The sequence below is a fragment of the Kogia breviceps genome, chromosome 18 (assembly GCF_026419965.1).
Source record: "Kogia breviceps isolate mKogBre1 chromosome 18, mKogBre1 haplotype 1, whole genome shotgun sequence".
Taxonomy (NCBI): Eukaryota; Metazoa; Chordata; class Mammalia; order Artiodactyla; family Physeteridae; genus Kogia; species Kogia breviceps.
In genome coordinates, this window is record NC_081327.1 from 9,411,104 (window position 1) to 9,428,491 (window position 17,388).

A 17,388-nucleotide genomic window follows, 5' to 3' on the forward strand; every position below is an offset into this window, starting at 1 on the left:
AGGACGTGATGGAGGGAGATGGGTGCCAGCTGGAATGGGTGGGTTGAGTTAAGGAGTTGTCTGGTTCCCCTGACAGCCCCTCTGCTGGCTCCTTTCCACCTCTGAGCCCTGAGGGGTGGTCTGGGGTCTCATTGAAACCACCCTCCTCTGTTTCCCACAGCTCCCTGGGCTCCGCCACCATGGCCCTTTGCTCTTTGTATTCATTCAATGAATACATATTTATTGAGCACCTACTATGTGCTCGGCCCTGTCCTAAGTGCTGAAGATACAGTAGTGAGCAAGAAACAAAGTTCCTGTCTTCCTGGAGGTACCATGCTGGATGGGAGTCGGGAAGAGAAAGATAATAAAAAAGTAGACAGGTACTCTATATACCAGGGGATGGTAAAAGCTGTGAAGAAAAATAAGACACGGTAAGGAGACAAGGAAGAATTTCTTCAATATTCCTCCTTTGTGGCTGCGCAACACTTTTGACTCTCCTCCCTCCAGCTTCCCCTGTGTGTCCCTCCTTCCCAAGGCAGAAACAAACAAAAATACCCTCACAGCTTTAGTGTTTCTTTCAGCAGGTACAAGCCTGTGAACTAGGTGTCACCAATTGACTTGCATTTGGAGGGGACAACACAAGCCAGTTCTGAGCAGATGTTTTAAAGTTATGGCCTGGCTCATCCATTGTTCTTCTTCTTTGCTTCCCATAACTACCTGTCCCAGATGGGGCTGCTCCTTCAGCCATGGTCCGAGGACAAAGAAGATGTGTGAAGAAGAGCCACAGCTGACCTGCTGTCAATGTGTAACATGAGTGAGAAATTGATGAGCAAATCATCAAGATTTGGGGGTTGTTTGTTATTGCAGCAAAATCCAGTGAAAGCTGACTGATAGAAAAATCATCTCTGAGATGGGGTGTTGAAACCCAAATGAAGTCAGCTCCATGATTGCCTGGGGATAAAGTATTTCAGGCACAGGAAGAAGCAAGTGCAAAGGCCCTGAGGCACAAACCTGCTTGCTGACCTGACAAAGGGGCCAGTGTGGCTGGAGTAGGAAGAGCAATGGGAAGTATGAGGAACAGTTCAGAGAGGTAGGAAGAGGTCAGAAGTTATTAGACTTAGTGGGCCATGGTAAGAGGTTGATATTTTATGGAGGTGGGAAGACCTTGGAGGGTTTTGAGCTGATGTGATCACACTTGTGTTTTATCTTCCCGGACTGGGCTGAAACCCACGTCCCCTGCGCTTGGCAGGCAGATTCTTAACCTCTGCACCACCAGGGAAGTCCCCAGACTTGTGTTTTAACAGGATTCCCCTGGCTGCCTTGTGGGGAACAGGCTGTAATGGGTGGCAGGTTGAAGCCAGTGGGGAAGTGACTGCAATGCTCCAGGTGGGAGGTGATGGAAGATCATTGCTGGGTGGTAGAAGAGGAGGTGAGACGAAGCGGTTGGATTTGAATGTAATTTGAGGGTAGAGACCCAGGGATTTGCTGACAGATTTATGTGGGGCATGAAAGAAACCTCTCTTTCCCGCCGAGGACCCCGCGGTCCTGGCCTGAAGGAAGGAGGAAGTGCTTTTGACTGAAACGGGGACAATGGCTGGAGCAGCAGTTTGGAAGGAAAAGCAAATTTGGTTTCAGACTTGCTTCTTTGTGTCTTCCTGTCAAGAATCTAAATTCCTTGAGGGTTGGGAACCATTTCTAGACATTTTTCTGTCCTCAAGTGCCAAGATATCTATAGAAAGAATAAATAAGTGAATGGAGAGGGCAGACAGCAGAAGCAAGAAGAACTACAATCCTGCAGCCTGTGGAACAAAAACCACATTCACAGAAAGACAAGACAAGATGAAAAGGCAGAGGGCTATGTACCAGATGAAGGAACAAGATAACACCCCAGAAAAACAACTTAAATGAAGTGGAGATAGGCAACCTTCCAGAAAAAGAATTCAGAATAACGATAGTGAAGATGATCCAGGACCTCGGAAAAAGAATGGAGGCAGAGATTGAGAAGATGCAAGAAATGTTTAACAAAGACCTAGAAGAGTTAAAGCACAAACAAACAGAGATGAACAATACAATAACTGAAAGGAAAAATACACTAGAAGGAATCCATAGCAGAATAACTGAGGCAGAAGAACGGATAAATGAACTGGAAAACAGAATGGTGGCATTCACTGCTGTGGAACAGAATAAAGAAAAAAGAATGAAAAGAAATGAAGACAACCTAAGAGACCTCTGGGACAACATTAAACGCAACCACATTCACATTACAGGGGTCCCAGAAGGAGAAGAGAGAGAGAAAGGACCCGAGAAAATATTTGAAGAGATTATAGTCGAAAACTTCCCTAACATGGGAAAGGAAATAGCCACCCAGGTCCAGGAAGCGCAGAGAGTCCCATACAGGATAAACCCAAGGGGAAACACGCCGAGACACATAGTAATCAAATTGGTAAAAATTAAAGACAAAGAAAAATTGTTGAAAGCAGCAAGGGAAAAATGACAAATAACATACAAGGGAACTCCCATAAGGTTAACAGCTGATTTCTCAGCAGAAACTCTACAAGCCAGAAGGGAGTGGAATGATATACTTAACGTGATGAAAGTGAAGAACCTACAACCAAGATTACTCTACCCGGCAAGGATCTCATTCAGATCCGATGGAGAAATCAAAAGCTTTACAGACAAGCAAAAGCTAAGAGAATTCAGCACCACCAAACCAGCTCTACAACAAATGCTAAAGGAACTTCTCTAAGTGAGAAACACAAGAGAAGAAAAGAACCTATAAAAACAAACCCAAAACAATTAAGAAAAATGGTCATAGGAACATACATATCGATAATTACCTTACACGTGAATGGATTAAATGCTCCAACCAAAAGACACAAGAGTCCCACTTCAGACCTAGGGACACATACAGACTGAAAGTGAGGGGGTGGGAATAGATGTTCCCTGCAAATGGAAATCAAAAGAAAGCTGGAGTAGCAATTCTCATATCAGATAACATAGACTTTAAAATAAAGACTGTTACAAGAGACAAGGAAGGACGCTACATAATGATCAAGGGATCAATCCAAGAGAAGATAGAACAATTATACATGCACCCAACATAGGAGCACCTCAATACATAAGGCAACTGCTAACAGCTATAAAAGAGGAAATCGACAGTCACACAATAATAGTGGGGGACTTTAACGCCTCACTTACACCAACGGACAGATCATCCAGACAGAAAATTAATAAGGAAACACAAGCTTTAAATGACACAATAGACCAGATAGATTTAATTGGTATTTATAGGACATTCCATCCAAAAACAGCAGATTACACTTTCTTCTCAAGTGCGCATGGAGCATTCCAGGATTGATCACATCTTGTGTCACAAATCAAGCCTAAGTAAATTTAAGAAAATTGAAATCATATCAAGCACCTTTTCTGACCACGATGCTATGAGATTAGAAATCAATAACAGGGAAAAAAACGTAAAAAACACAAACACATGGAGGCTAAACAATACGTTACTAAATAACCAAGAGATCACTGAAGGAATCAAAGAGGAAATCAAACAATACCTAGAAACAAATGACAGTGAAAACACGTCGATCCAAAACCTATGGGATGCAGCAAAAGCAGGTCTAAGAGGGAAGTTTACAGCAATACAATCCTACCTCAAGAAACAACAAACATCTCAAATAGACAATCTAACCTTACACCTAAAAGAACTAGAGAAAGAAGAGCAAACAAAACCCAAAGTTAGCAGAAGGAAAGAAATCATAAAGATCAGAGCAGAAATAAATGAAATAGAAACAAAGAAAACAATAGCAAAGGTCAATAAAACTAAAAGCTGGTTCTTTGAGAAGGTAAAGAAAATTGATAAACCATTAGCCAGACTCATCAAGAAAAAGAGGGAGAGGACTCAAATCATTAAAATTAGAAATGAAAAAGGAGAAGTTACAACAGACACCACAGAAACACAAAGCATCCTAGGAGACTACTACAAGCAACTCTATGCCAATAAAATGGACAACGTGGAAGAAATGGACAAATTCTTAGAAAAGCACAACCTCCCGAGACTGAACCAAAAATGGGCAGAAGACCTAAACAGACATTTCTCCAAAGAAGACATACAGATGGCCAAGAAGCACACGAAAAACTGCTCAACATCACTAATTATTAGAGAAATGCAAATCAAAACTACAATGAGGTATCACCTCACACCAGTTGGAATGGACATCATCAGAAAATCTACAAACAACAAATGCTGGAGAGCGTGTGGAGAAAAGGGAACCCTCTTGCACCGTTGGTGGGAATGTAAATTGATACAGCCACTATGGAGAACAATACGGAGGTTCCTTAAAAAACTAAAAATAGAATTACCATATGACCCAGCAATCCCACTCCTGGGCATATACCCAGAGAAAACGAAACCATAATTCAAAAAGATATATGTACCCCAGTGTTCACTGCAGCACTATTTACAATAGCCAGGACATGGAAGCAACCTAAATGCCCATCGACAGATGAATGGATAAAGAAGATGTGGTACATGTGTACAATGGAGTATTAGCCATAAAAAGGAACGAAACTGGGTCATTTGTAGAGACGTGGATGGATCTAGAGACTGTCATACAGAGTGAAGTAAGTCAGAAAGAGAAAAACAAATATCGTATATTAACGCATATATGTGGAACCTAGAAAAATGATACAGATGAACCAGTTTGTAGGGCAGAAATTGCGACACAGATGCAGAGAACAAATGTATGGACACCAAGGGGGGAAAGCTTGGGGTGGTGGTGGGATGAAATGGGAGACTGGGATTGACCTATATACACCAATATGTGTAAAATAGCTAACTAAGAAGAACCTGCTGTATAAAAAAATTTTAAAAAAATAAGTGAATGGATATCTTCAATGGGTCTTTTATAGTTCCTTGGAGTTCATCCCACGGATGCCATGGTTTTCCAACTTCCGCACCCAAAAGAATCACCTGGAAGCTTGTATAATCAAGCAAATATGAATATATTTCCTTATTCTTCCCTCCCACATAGAAAAAAATAAATAGTAGCATTGTTCTGCCTCCTCCTGCTTTTTACCTACTTTTATGTCTTTCTACACAAGGACATAGCAAGCTGCCTCATTCATTTATTCATTCATTGGTTTATTTGTTCATTCATTCACAGCTGTACAGCGTTCCATTGCGTGAACACGCCATAAACTTTGAATCTGTCCTCAGTGGATGGGCCTTTCGGGTGTTTCCAACTCTTTGCATTTGCAAACTGTCCTGCCTGGAGTAACCGTGTCCACACCATTTCCCATGCGTGTGACTGTATCAGTTTCTTAGGTTCTTAGAAGCTGATTTGCTGGGTCAGAGGGCATGTGCACTTGTGGTTTTGGAGGATATTGACAAATTGTCATCCCCTACTCTTGCCAGCCAGTGTTTCCTACCCATGGACGCACACGGTAGTGAACTGAAGCTTTTAAAATTTCAGATGTGGGGACTTCCCTGGTGGCGCAGTGGTTAAGGATCCGCCTGCCAATGCAGGGGACGTGGGTTCAATCCCTGGGCTGGGAGGATCCCACATGCCGCGGAGCAGCTAAGCCCAGGCGCCACAGCTACTGAGCTTGCGCTCTAGGGCCTGCGTGCCGCAACTACGGAAGCCCGTGCTCTGCAAGAGAAGCCACCGAGATGAGAAGCCCGTGCACCACAACGAAGAGTAGCCCCCGCGCGCCGCAACTAGAGAAAGCCCGCGCACAGCAACGAAGACCCAATGCAGCCCCAAATAAAAAATTTCAGATGTGAAGTTTTGCCCCGGAGGATTTGATGTAGGAACCTGGAGGCTGGCTGGGAGGGTGGGCAGGAGGCAGAATGGAGCGGGGAGAAAGGCGGGGGTCGGGGGGCAGTGGGGGGGGGAGAGAGATGGAGTCTGGGGACAGTGGGGTCGGGGTTGAGGCTTCTGGGTGTGAGTCCCTTGGTTCCAGTTCCATTTCACCAACTAATAACTGGTGATGCTAAACCACCTATATTGATTCTCTTGCCTCCTTCTTCTCATCTGGAAAATAGGGGATCATAAAAACCTGTGGTGATGGTTAAATAGGTTATTCAGAAATAAGTTATGTGGCTCGAAAGGTTATTTATTTTGCTGCTCGACAAATGGCAGCTGTTATTCCTGGCGTCCTGGGGCTTGGGAGACCGCCGTGTATTACCTCGCCGGGCGCCCTGGTTACGAACGACTGCCGTGAACAACAGAGAGTCATTGAGTTTTGTGTAGGGCGAGGACCTCGTGGCCGAAAAGTCTCATGTTCCTCACGTGGAAAACAGCGACGACAAGGCCTGCTGTCTTGCCCTCTTGGCGGTGCGGGACAGAGAATGGGGTGGCGGGGTTGGAGAGGGCAGAGCTTTCATCTTCTCCACTCTGAGGCTAGGCAGGAAAAAGCCGGCAAAGAAACCCCCAAATAACGACCACCTTCCTGTCCTCCCCCAAGAGCTCCCAGAGCGGGGACGTCCTCCCTCTCGCCGCCCACCAGCCCCCCGGGCCTCCCATCCATTTGGGACGTACTGGTTCCTCACCAGCGGCTGTTCCCCTCCATTCTCCCCTTGCAGCTCCCGCAGGCCTCTCGCTACCCACGGAAGGAAATGAGACCTGCCTGCCCCCTCCCAGCCCCCTCCCGCTTCTACCCACTCATGACTCATCAGAGCCACACCCGTTGAGGCAGGGTCCAGGTTCTAGAGCCTAGTTTACTAGTTCCTGCATGACCTGGCCCCTGCCGGAAGTCTCTTCCTCTCCCCCTTTAAACGTCAGCCAGAAAGAAAGCCTGGTAATCCTTCTAAACAAGCCATGTTTGCTCACCTTCAGGCCAGAACACTTTCCCCCTGTTCTCCACTAGCTAATGGCTCGCACTTCAGGTCACAGGTGAGCCACCCCCTCTTCCAGGAAGCCTCCCCACGCTCCCCGGGCTGGGCAGTCCCTCCTCAAGTCTCCCCGAGCCCACCGAGCTCTGCTGTCCCAGGCCTGCCCCCTCTGAGTTGTCCCTTTAGGGATACATCTGTCACCCACCGGGCTGTACGTGCCACGGAGGCAGAACCCAGGGCGGTGCAACTCACCGCTAGGCAGTGACAATTCGACTTCCTCATCTGTAAAATGGAGCTAATAATAGCATCCACTTTCCAGAGTTTGGGGAAATCAATGGAAATGATGCATTCAGGCCCTTTAGTACAATGTCTGATAAATATCACCTTCATATGTGGCTGCTCTTGTTGTTGATTGTCTCCGTGTCTTCTCCAGTACAGCTCACTCCTCCCACAGAATGACCTCTTGGACCCCCAGGCTGGCTCAGGCACCCTCTCAGGGCTCCCATGGGTCAGCCCTGCCCACTCCGGGTTGTCACTCTCTGGGGATGGTTCTGTCTCCCCCACCGGACTGTGAGCCTTGGGAGGGCAGGGGTGTGGCTGTGATGATCCCCTCTGGGTCCCCAGTACTGCCCAGCACAGGACTCACACAGACCAGTTGCTGGAGGAAGGCATGTTGAATGAATGAATGAGTGACTTTAGTGATTATTTGATCTCTGATTGTTATATGTCCTTTATTCCTCTTTCCTGCTCTAGTATATACCTTTATGTTTTCTGTAAATACTGGAATTTTTTTTTTTTTTTAATTTTTTAAATTTTATTTATTTATTTATTTATTTTGCGGTACGCGGGCCTCTCACTGTTGTGGCCTCTCCCGTTGCGGAGCACAGGCTCCGGACGCGCAGGCTCAGCGGCCACGGCTCACGGGCCCAGCCGCTCCGCGGCACGTGGGATCCTCCCGGACCGGGGCACGAACCCGTGTCCCCTGCATCGGCAGGCGGACTCTCAACCACTGCGCCACCAGGGGAGCCCAATACTGGAATTTAGAGAAAACTTACTCATTAGCTTGTGTGTGTGTGTGTGTGTGTGTGTGTGTGTGTGTGTGTGTGTGTGTGTGTGTGTGTTTATAAGAGAGTGATACGGAGATAGAGATGGAGTGAGCCTGAGAGAGCTTTGAGGAAGAACCTTTGAGTATGTTTGAAAGAGGAAACTGCTTTTGACTGTGCTGTGGGTGGGTGGGAAGGGGTGGAGGGCTGAGGACGTGGGCGAGGAAGGGGCTGGATTTTGGAGATGAAATCTGTAAACTGTGAAGGCAGAGACCAAGTCTGTCTTGTTCTTGGCAGTGTTGCCGGCATCTAGCATGAGCCTGCCACGTGGAAGTTGCTCAATACATAATTTTTGAATGAATGAATGAGGCATTCATTCACTGTTAAAATAGCCTAGGAATCTTGCTGTACCTCTATAATTATGAAGCACAGTATACTTTGAGGAGGCCTAACATTCTTTAGATCCCTAGCAGGGAGTAGAGAGATCGTGACACCTGGCTGACGACCAGGGGAAGCAAATATGGGGCTGCTGACACCACCCTCTTGTCTAAGTTCTCAGCACACATCAACAATTGATGCAGGCACTCCTTCCTGGGGAGCATGCCAGCAATCAGTAATCTATACAGGCACTTTTTCCTGGGGAGAATGGGTAGGTTCCCAGAATTCTTTTTTTTAAATTTTATTATTTTTTTTTGCGGTACGCGGGCCTCTCACTGCTGTGGCCTCTCCCGTTGCGGAGCACAGGCTCCGGACGCTCAGGCTCAGCGGCCATGGCTCATGGGCTCAGCCGCTCCGCGGCACGTGGGATCTTCCCGGACCGGGACACGAACCCGCGTCCCTTGCATCGGCAGGCGGACTCTCAACCGCTGCGCCACCAGGGAAGCCCCCCAGAATTCTTAATACCGATCTTTGAGGACGCACTGCCAGTCTATCAAAAATGGTAGTTGAGAAGAAATGTTTTTGTCACCGCTGGCAAAATGGATGTGAAAAATAAGAGTTGGGGAGAGAAATTACGGCCAGAGGTTATAGCTAGAAATCTCTTGTGCATTTGGCTTTGTGTATTCACCTTGCCTTAGATCCTGGAGGCCTTGGCTCACCGCATGAGGACAGAAAAGAGCTAGGTTAGTGCTTTACTTGACGCCGCAGAACTTTTGGGGCTCAAAAAAGTATTTAACTTTCTTTCTTCTTTTCATTCATTTATTCATTTAGCAAGTGTTTAGTGAGTGCCCATCATAGGCTGTCATTATTGTAGGTTCAGAGGATAAGATGTTGAGCAAAGGGAGATACAGTTCCTGCCCTTTGGGATTCACTCTTGATTGGGGAGACATACTGTCAAAATATCACCCAAATACTTATAAATTGGCAATTTTTTTTTTTTTTTTTTTTTTTTGCCACACTGCATGGTATGCAGGATCTTAGTTCCCTGACCAGGGATCAAAGCTGCACCTCCTGCAGTGGGAGAGCAGAGTCTTAACCACTGGGCCACCAGGGAAGTCCCTACATTGACAACTTTTTTTTTTTTTTTTTTTTTTTTTTTTTGTGGTATGCGGGCCTCTCACTGTTGTGGCCTCTCCCGTTGCGGAGCACAGGCTCCGGACGCGCAGGCCTAGCGGCCATGGCTCACGGGCCTAGTTGCTCCGCGGTATGTGGGATCTTCCCGGACCAGGGCACGAACCCGTGTCTCCTGCATCGGCAGGCGGATTCTCAACCACTGCGCCACCAGGGAAGCCCTACAACTTTTGATGACTATTGAGGAGAGGTTTCCTGGGTGTGTGCAGCTAGGGTCAGGGGTGAAATCCAGGCAGGTGGTGACTGAGTTGGGATTTTTAAATGACTAGGAATTAACTGGGTAACGAGAGGAGAGTAAAATATTCCAGGCAGAGAAGACAGCATGTGCAAATGACCTGGGGCAGGAGAGAACTGCATTAAGTACAAAAGAGTGAGGGAGACTGGCTAGCTGTTCCCTAAACTCATTTCCTCTTATTTCTAGGAACTCAGTGAGATTACATTTCTCAGAAGCTCTCATATTACTGTGGTCACATGACCCAGAGCAGAGCCAAGACACAGGCTAGAAGGAGCGTGCGTCCTTGAATGACTGCATGGGGAGGAGTCTCCCCGGTGACCTGCACTGGACTACGACATGAGTGAGTAATACACTTTCAGTGGGTCAAACCACTGACATTTTGGAGATATTTTTTACAGCAGTTAGCCAACCCTGACTAAAGTCAGCGCAGCTGGAGAAGGGGAGCATGGAGCAAGGTGAGACTAGAGACGTGAGCAGGTAATAAACCATGCAGGGCCTCGTGGGGTCACATGACCAAGTTCTGACTGCTGGAATGTGAGCAGAAGTGACGTGAGAAACTTCCGGGTCATGCCTTCAAAGGAAGGCAGTGAGCTTGTCTCCACCATTGCCACTTCCTGCTGGCTGGAATGGGGACTTGGTGGTGCACCATCTTGATCATGTAACGCTCTAAGGATGGCAAGGCCACAGGGTGAAGAAGCCTGGGTCCCTAGATGACCTCATCAAGCACACCCTCTGTACCATTCCTGGACTGCTTCCACTGGGACTGTTACATAAGAGAGAAACCAACTTCTCTCTTGTTTAAGCCTCTGTGATTTTGGGTCCCTACCAAGCTTATATTCCATTAAGATGGGGGAGTACCTGGGAGAGGACCAGGTTGAGAGGATGCGCTTTGAGTTTGGGACACATCTCGGAGATCATCTTGTCTCATCAGCATCCTCTCCTCCCTGGGTTGTAAGGAACAATAGAACTAAAGCAAGAGTGGCTTCAGCAAATAGACGTTTGTTTCTTCTTTCATGTAATAGGAATTCCAGAGGTATTTAAGACAGGGCTAGCTGGATGGCTTCACAGAATCTCCAGGCATCCATTTTTCAGTGGTGTGTTGGTAAATCAGCCCTCTGAAAAAAAAAAAAAAATCCAATCTGTAGTATTTTCCAATTTCCTCGGTGTAAATACCACTACCACAGTTGATTTCAGGCTACCAATGTGTCATCATTGAATGTGGAGTTAGGAAGAGATGTACACAGTGAGCTCTCGTGAGCTGGCACAAGCTGGGTTCAGCACACCCCTCACTTGCCACCTGTCCTCCTCCACATGAGACGGTCGCCTCATGATCCAATATGTCTGCTTGGTTCCAGCCATCACATTCCCATTCCTGCCAATAGGAAAGGATGCTCCCTCACCTTAAGGACATGTTCCGCAAGTCACACGTAACACTTCTCACATTTTACTGCCAATGTAGTTTTTCTTTCCCCTTGGACATCATGTGCCCAGTTAAAATTGAGAATTCCCTTATTATGGAGGGAGGAGAGTGTGGGTCTCTGAGGGTAATCTTTACCATAGTTGCCAACGAGATTGGGCTATTCTGCTGCAGCCAGATGATCATTTACCCTCCATGTCGGGTTAGGGAAGGGGCCTCAGGATGCCCGACCCTGTTTTTCTGACACACAGAGAGAACGAGAGGTGTGTGAGTCAGGTTATTCCTGTTAAACTCCAACTTGGGGGAGTGTTTGGGACTCAATCGATGCTTTCATTTCTGAGCCTTTGAGTTTTCCTAGTGGTGTGGTTTTAGCCTCTCATTCATTCATTCATTCATTCAACAAACACTTATTGAGCACATACTGTGTAACAGATACAGGTCTGGCTACCACGGAGCTGACAGTCTAATAGATGAGACAAATGTTAAATAATCACACCAATAAATATTTAATGACACAACATGCTAAGTACTATAAAGCAGAACAGTGCTACGGGCCGATTGAACCAGGGGACTGAATTTATAACAGGGGTGGTCAGGAGATCTCTTTGAGAAAATTTGCACAGTTTATTTTTAGTGGGGGAGGAACATCATAATGATTCTCAGCTATTCCAAAGGGCAAGGGATATTGCTGCAGCCTTGACCAGAGGACAGCTGGACTCCAGCTGGTGGCCAAGTGGTGGCTACAGTGTCATCTCTGAGACCCAGATAGACTAGGAGCTGCAGGAACCAGCTCCCTCCATCACCACCCAGGCAGGAAATGACTAACCTCTCCTTTACAGTGGAGGGAAATGGGAGGAGGGAGGTGGTAGGGCAGGATGCCTCAGGTGCGAAAGGATCTGGTTCAATATAAGGGGTTTCTGAGCCAATCTGGACCCTTGGATAGACCAGGGCAAGGACCCCAGAACTACCACAGAGTCAGTAATGTACACATATGAATGCTGGGGGATTTGTTATTTTTTTTTTTTTTAACAATTAGGAGTTTGGGTTGCACCGTCTGGTATAATAGCCACTAGCCACAGGTGGGTATATAAATTAAAATTGATTAAAAGTAAATAAAATAAAAATTCAGTTCCTCAGTTACACTATCTCCATTTCAAGGGCCCAAGAGCCACTTTTGTTGAATAATATTATAGTGGACATTGCAGATATAGACATTTCCTTCACCATAGAGAGTTCTCTTGGACAGTGCTGGTCTAAGGCATAGGCTTTGGAATTGGGCAGACTCGAGTTGGCATCACATGTGGCTGTGTGACCTTGGGCAAGTCACTTGCCCTCTCTGTGCCTCATTTTTATCTTATGTACATGAGCACAAAGACACCTCCCTGACACAGGACGTGAGGGGGCCCATGAGAGAATGGGAATGGGGCTCCAGCTCTAGGGAGGGAGCAACGGGGCAGTGGAATGACTGGAAACAGGGATTTCAGAGCCAGGGAGCCTGGCTTGGAGACCAGCCCCACCATGGTATGATCCTGGGGCAAGTCACTTAGCCTCTCTGAGACTCACCTTCTTTGTCTGTAAAGTGGGGGTAGTTCTCCTTTCCTCAGTGGGTGCAGTGAGGATGATATAACATACGAATCACATAGGAATCTAGTGTAGTGGCTGGCATGTGGACAGCCCTCAATGGACAAGATTTGAACTCAGGTCTGCTACTATTATTGCTAATCATAATGATATGGTAGGTGCCTTTATGTTGACACGGTAGTGTGTCGCAGAAGCACTGAATGTTCCTCAAATGTTAGACATATCTGCACAGGAGTTTCATTCATACTCGTTTCAAGCAGGTGAGTCTCAGAGAGGGTAAGTGACTTGCGTAGGGTCAATGAGTACCCTTTGCCTGCCATCTGTCAGGATTCTCCAGTGAAAGAAAGTGCTTGATCTCATTTACAAATGTACCATGGATTTCTGGGGGTTGAGACCACTTCCCCCCACTTCTCTGCATTTGGAAGGTTTTTTTTCTCTTTGAAAAGGAGCAAAAATAAGCTGCATGTGTAGAAGACATATTTTGGAGTGACTGCCCAGCTTACAAGGCAAAAACTCTCCGCGTTTTACTGAGCACTGGGCCCTCACAAATGGGGCTGAGCCCCTGGACCTCTGATTGTATAAAACACCTCTGCTCCCCACTGTAGCCACAGTGATGGGACCAAGGTTGACAACTGTCCCAAAGTAAGGTAATCAGATACCTTTTCCAGAGGTGTCAGAGATAAGGCAAAGGGAAGCTGGCTAAGTGGGGCAGTTCCTTTGAACAGGGGTGTTGGGGATTTGCAAGCTGTGGGATGGTGCCTTTCTCCACATGGATGGAGAAGCATCGACTGCCCGTCTGCAGAGCGAGACAGAGAACTGTGACTTCCATGTTCCTGGAGAAGAGGATTACAAGGGCTGAGGGGTGGGAGGCTGGGAGAGGCAGCAAGCAACTACCCTGGTTCCAGTAGCTTTCCTGCTTTCTGACCATGCTCTCCTGCCATTTGTGGTAGATTGCAAGAACGGCCACGGATTCTTCCCCTCCCATCAAAAAGTGAGGTCATTTCCCCACCTATTGAATCTGAGCTGGTCGTGTGACTTGCTTTGGGCAATAGAATGTGACAGAAGTGATAATTTGCCAGTTCTTAACCTTGGCCCTAAGAGGCATTGCATCTTGTGCCCTCACTCTTGGAATCCTGCCTCTGTCATGAGCGTGCTTGTGTCTGCTTGCTAGAGAATGAGAGATGACACGGAAGACTCAATTACATGGCTAGTTACCACAGCTGAGGCTATCCTAGTCCAGACAGCCCCTAGGCAACCTGCCAACCAACGGTAGATGCATAAATGAGCCCAGCAGAGACCAGAAGAGCTGCCCAGCTGTGCCCAACCCACATTGATGACCCATAGAATTGTATGCTAAATAAATCGCTGTTGTTTCAAGCCACTAAGTTTTGGCGGGTAGTTTGTTACATAGCAAGTGCTAACTGATACACCCTGGGATTCCTGGCACTCTTCCTGGATCCTTATATTAAATCTTCCTTGTGTTTTTTCTTGAGCTACTTCAGTGAGTTTCTTTTGGTTGCAGCACAAGAGTTTTGAGAAATCTGGACTGGTTGTTTATGTGCTCCAAGGGATTTGGTGAGATGGGGAGATGGAGTGTTGGCAGCTGGCAAGAGGAGACAAAAGCAGTCCCTGGGGCTCTCAACAAGATGGGAACATCCCACAGAAAAATGACCAGAAAACCTGGAGGGAGGAGGTCTCAAATGGAGCTCCCAGGGCCTTCATCTTGTCCCCAGCCCCAGGATTCTCCCCTCCCTACACTCCTTCTTGGTATCACCTGTTGGGCTGATAGGTACCCACACTTCAGATGCACATTTGTACTTTTTTTTTTTTTGTGGTATGCGGGCCTCTCGCTGCTGTGGCCTCTCCCATTGAGGAGCACAGGCTCCGGACGTGCAGGCTCCGCGGCCGTGGCTCACGGGCCCAGCCGCTCCGCGGCACGTGGGATCTTCCCAGACCGGGGCACGAACCCACGTCCCCCTGCATCGGCAGGCGGATTCTCAACCACTGCGCCACCAGGGAAGCCCTGTACTTTTTTTTTCTTTGCCACCCCACATATCCTGTCTTCTAATAGCAAAGAGTAGGGGTTATTTTGGGGTTTTTTTTGGCCGTGCCATGCAGCTTGTATGATCTTAGTTCCCCAACCAGGGATCCAATCTGGGCGCTCAGCAGTGAGAGCACAGAGTACTAACCACTGGACCGCCAGTGAGTTCCTGGTAATGCTTGTATTATTAAAAATGGTACTATAACTTCTACCCACTCTTTTTTTTGTGATTTATCTAAATTTGTTCCATTACTATGTAGTATTTCACTGTGGAACCCATTGTATGAGAATACAGTGAATTTGACTGGAAAACAATTTGGGAGCAGTGATAAAAGCTGAAGATATACATATTCTATAACTGTGCAGTTCCACTACTAATTATATACTGAACAGAAATATACACGTGTTCCACAAAATTTATATTTTGGTGAACAACTGTCTTTTTTTTTTTTTTTTTTTTTTGCGGTACGTGGGCCTCTCACTGTTGTGGCCTCTCCCGTTGCGGAGCACAGACTCCAGACGCGCAGGCTCAGCGGCCATGGCTCACGGGCCCAGCTGCTCCGCGGCATGTGGGATCTTCCTGGCCCGGGGCACGAACCCGCGTCCCCTGCATTGGCAGGCGGACTCTCAACCACTGCACCACCAGGGAAGCCCAAAATTTATATTTTGAAACTGGACATTGTACAGTAGCTGTTAGTATTTTTGAGTACCACATAAAAATTCATGATTAAGATCTGCTTGTAATATCTCCTTTTGTCTAGATTCATTTATTTGTTTTTTAAATTTTTATTCAATTTATTTAAACTGAAAAAAAAAAACCCGAAGTGGTTCACCCATTTCTTCTTTGTCAGCCACACCTACAGTGAAGAGAGAGAGAGAGAAATATTAATAATAACAAAAACAATAATAATAATACATGTGGCTGACATTCATTGAAGGCTCACCATGTGCCAGGCATTATTTACAGTTCTTTACTCCCACCATTTTACGTAATCCACACACCTACCCTTTGAGGCAGGTATTACGTTACGTTATCCTTGTTTTACCAGTGGGCCACAGAGCAGTTAAACGAGTTACCCAAAGTCCCACAGGCTAGCATATGGCAGAGCTGGGATGAACCTAAGGGACCTGGCTTCAGGGTCCATGGCCTTCACTGTAAACCACGGGGATCTCTCTTGGCCCTTGATGGGTATCGTAGATGTGTGTGTAGGGTGCCTCCCAGCCCAGACCTCTCTTTTCTGAAGATTGCCCCTCTCCACTGGGAGAGTCAACACAGCCACGCTTGTCCTCATGACCTCATCTCCAAGGTCACAGCTGATTGGACAAGGCTGGTTCCTTCTGGATGATGTCAGCATTGGTCCGCCATAATAGGTATTGGCCAAGATGGCGGGGAGGACAGGAAGTGACCTCTCCTGCCGCTCACGGAGGGAGGGATTCCAGGTGGTCTGGGTGAGGATTTTTCCCACCAGCCTGATTTCTCACCTTTCCCCTCTAAGAACATGACTTTGGAGTTAGACCTGGGTTTGATTCAGGGTCAGCTCTTTGTCAGCAGCATGTCCTTCGGGAAAGTTGATGGATTTCTCTGAGATTTAGTTCTACTCGTGTGGAAAATGCGGACAAGAACGGCACCCATCCTGAGAGCCATGACTTGAGGGCTCCTGGCACTTACCGAGGGCAGGAGATTAGAGCCACAGGGACGAAGACGATGTGGGTGATTCAGCAGCAGCCTGGCCCTCCCCCACCCCTAGAAGGTTCCACACGGCACTCATGGACAGCAGACCTGGCCCCAGTCCCTCCCAGCTGGTCCACAGGGCCTTTCCAAACCATCTCAACATTCAGCTTTCTCTTCCTTAGTATGTCAGCTACGAAGGCTTGTATCATTAATGACGGAAAAGAGGCCGTGTAGGTCAGGGGCTAGAACTGAGTGAGGCAGTATTCTGGGTTCGAATCCCTCTTCAACTGTGCGGTCTGGGGCCAGTCTCTTCTCTCTCAGCCTTAGTTTCCTCTTCGACCAAAACGAGCTCTTCATGCCTACCCCACTCCCCACCCCTGCCAGGCTCTTGTGGAGATGAAATAGAATAATGTTTAGCAAGCACACCCACGGTAAGATATTATAGTATTATAACAATAGATAACACATCTAGGATGGAAATATAAGTCAGAGGTAAGATCCCATCCCTTCTCTGCCCCAGATCCTCCATGGCTCCCATTTCACTCAGAGCAAAAGCCAAGTCCTTGCGTGGCCCGCAAGACCTTAAGCTGTCTGGTGCCCCCCTCCCCCGATGACCCCTGCTTCCTTCTCTGATCCCACGTCCTACTTCTCTCCCCATTTTTCACGCCACTCTAGCCACACTGGCCTCCTTGCTATTCCTTGAACGTGCCAGGCAAGTCCCACCTCAGGGCCTTTGCATTTGCTGTTCCGTCTGCCAGCTAAGCCCTTCCCCCAGATCCACTGGCTCCCTCCCTCCTTTGCTTTATGTCTTTGCTCAGATGTATCTCGCTTTCTCAGGGAGGCGTTCGCTAACTTAAACGTGCCCCATCCCCACACACTCCTGTGCCCTTTCCTGGCCTTACTCCTCTCCTTAGCTCTATCATCAACATACTATCTATGTTTTACTTGGTCATCATGTGTATTGTATCTCTGACTAGGAGGCAAGTTCATGAGGGCAAGGACTTTCCGCT

At 47.2% G+C, this 17,388-nt stretch overlaps 1 long non-coding RNA gene across 1 annotated transcript in view; it reads left to right on the top strand.

Moving 5' to 3' along the window:
* Window positions 1-17,388, top strand: part of LOC136792977 (uncharacterized) — an 80,040-nt gene that overhangs the window by 2,855 nt on the left and 59,797 nt on the right. The window contains exon 2 of the long non-coding RNA XR_010837640.1: window positions 9,854-10,007. This is a non-coding gene — a long non-coding RNA (uncharacterized lncRNA). The remainder of the gene's footprint in view (window positions 1-9,853; window positions 10,008-17,388) is intronic.